Source organism: Schistocerca piceifrons, unplaced genomic scaffold (genome assembly GCF_021461385.2).
Source record: "Schistocerca piceifrons isolate TAMUIC-IGC-003096 unplaced genomic scaffold, iqSchPice1.1 HiC_scaffold_1412, whole genome shotgun sequence".
Taxonomy (NCBI): domain Eukaryota; kingdom Metazoa; phylum Arthropoda; class Insecta; order Orthoptera; family Acrididae; genus Schistocerca; species Schistocerca piceifrons.
This window is the reverse complement of record NW_025727250.1, coordinates 60,001-62,500: the sequence shown is the minus strand read 5'-3', so window position 1 is coordinate 62,500 and position 2,500 is coordinate 60,001. Positions and strand designations below refer to the sequence as shown.

At 56.2% G+C, this 2,500-nt stretch overlaps 1 non-coding gene across 1 annotated transcript in view; it reads left to right on the top strand.

Moving 5' to 3' along the window:
• Window positions 1-2,308: 2,308 nt before the first annotated feature.
• LOC124733839 overlaps window positions 2,309-2,500 on the top strand; it is a 1,909-nt gene continuing 1,717 nt past the window's right edge. The window contains exon 1 of the ribosomal RNA XR_007009167.1: window positions 2,309-2,500. This exon is cut by the window's right edge and continues 1,717 nt beyond it. This is a non-coding gene — a ribosomal RNA (small subunit ribosomal RNA).

Sequence of the window (2,500 nt, the reverse complement as noted above, 5' to 3'; positions counted from 1 at the left end):
TATGTTGTACCTTAACCTAACCTATGTTGTACCTTAACCTAACCTATGTTGTACCTTAACCTAACCTATGTTGTACCTTAACCTAACCTATGTTGTACCTTAACCTAACCTATGTTGTACCTTAACCTAACCCATGTTGTACCTTAACCTAACCCATGTTGTACCTTAACCTAACCCATGTTGTACCTCAACCTAACCCATGTTGTACCTCAACCTAACCCATGTTGTACCTCAACCTAACCCATGTTGTGCCTCAACCTAACCCATGTTGTGCCTCAACCTAACCCATGTTGTGCCTCAACCTAACCCATGTTGTGCCTCAACCTAACCCATGTTGTGCCTCAACCTAACCCATGTTGTGCCTTAACCTAACCCATGTTGTGCCTTAACCTAACCCATGTTGTGCCTTAACCTAACCCATGTTGTGCCTTAACCTAACCCATGTTGTGCCTTAACCTAACCCATGTTGTGCCTTAACCTAACCCATGTTGTGCCTTAACCTAACCCACGTTGTCGCCTAAACCTGCTCTGTAATTGTTATACGACTCGTTCAATTACTGTAGTGTTGCCCACCCGCAACCCTCGCAATATAGTTCGCTACTCGCACTGCCCGCACCCCTGTGTATCGCTTCATGTTAAACACCTTGCAAGTCTTGCTCACTTTCCACATGCTCCTGCTGTACACTGTAATGTGGATGGCAGCAGGACGTACATGCCGCCCCTCCCCACGTCCCCACCTTGCCCCCTGCCTTCGCAAGCTGGTTGGTGAGAAGTTTGCATGTTCAATGCCCTTCGCATGCGACGTACTCAGGCTACGTTGTGGTGCGGCCTGTGTCAACTGTCCGCTGATGTCGTACGCGTGAACCACAATCTGTACTGCACATTCGTCCTTATGTACTGAATGATACATCGTGGCACATGTGTGACCGCACAACGACTGCGCCCAAAAACGGCGGACCATACAGTGCAAATATTGTGCACGCAGCTACGTGTCGTCTCCCTATGAGAGCTGGATTGCAGTGTGGTACGCCATAGAGACGTGTGGGAGGAACGGACGCCGTGGATGGCGATCAGCATGAGCTGTCTGTTGATGTATTCGGACCTAGTCGTCTCTCCTCACACACCGTGATGGCATGGTGCACCGCGTTCCATATCTGCGACATGCTACAGAGGCCGGTTGACAGTCGTTCGAGCAATGGACATCGCATACGTACGGGGGCCACCTTCCACGTATTGTCTAGGCGTGCACATTTTGTTGCGTGTATGTGGGCAGACGTAGTGTGGCGTGACACCTGACACAGGCATGCAATAATCGTTGAAGTTGCAAATGGCGATGGACGCCTGCGTTTTCTGGTGAAGTTACGCAAATGAACAAATGGTAACCTGTTGTGGTGCGGTTGTTCTCGCTAGGGGTGAATCGGTGATGGCGACGATAGGTTGAGGTACTAACCGGTTGTTCCAGCGATACCCACCATGCCGACGAAACTGAACGGCATCTGGGTGTGAAGCGATACGCGGCGGTGGCTGGGTGGGACCGTCCCCGGCCGGTGAGGGGGCGCCTCCCGGCGTGCTGGCCGCGCGGTGCGTGGGCGCACGCGCTACAGCCGGCTGGTGGGGGCGGCCAGTGGCAGGCGCGCCGGCCGACGGACGCGGCAGGCGTCGCAGCTGCGCGCCGGCGCACCCTGCGCGCGGCGCCGTGCGGCCAAAGTAGGTCCTCGCGGGCCCGGTGCGAAGCGCGGTGGACATCTTCAGTGTGCTGGTCCGATTGAGGACTGTGTGCGTTGAGGATGCGCCGCCGCCCGGCGCTCGGCGCCGCGACGCCGTCTGCTGCTCGGTCGCCCCAGCGGTTCTCGCTGGTGGTTTGTATCGCAGCTGTGCGGATGTGTTGGCGCGTGCGCTGTGCTGGGAGAGTTCGCTTCGGCACCCAAGTGGGGCTTTTGTCCTTCTGTGGCGCTGGCGTTGGAGCTGCCGGTCACCGTAGGTGGCGCGTGTTGTCTCCCGCCGGCAATGCCACGACAGCACGCTCCCGGGCCTCTGTCGGCAGCGGCAAGCTCAGTTGGGAGCACGGGTGGTCGCACCGAAAGCGTCTACTCGCCTAACTCCGGGCGATTGCGCCTCTCTCGAACCCGACCAAGTACTTGGGACGGCGCTGCGCGCCGCCGGGACCTGAGAGGGTTTCGAGGTGTATTGTGCAGGGGAGCTCAGCCTCCTCCTGTTTGCAGAATGATTGAGCGGACGCTTGCGTGTTCGCGCGGGCCCCCGGGACACACTCCCGGGCGGCCGGCTGCTCAGCTCTAGTTGACGCAGCTCCCTGGTTGATCCTGCCAGTAGTCATATGCTTGTCTCAAAGATTAAGCCATGCATGTCTCAGTACAAGCCGCATTAAGGTGAAACCGCGAATGGCTCATTAAATCAGTTATGGTTCCTTAGATCGTACCCACGTTACTTGGATAACTGTGGTAATTCTAGAGCTAATACATGCAAACAGAGTCCCGACCAG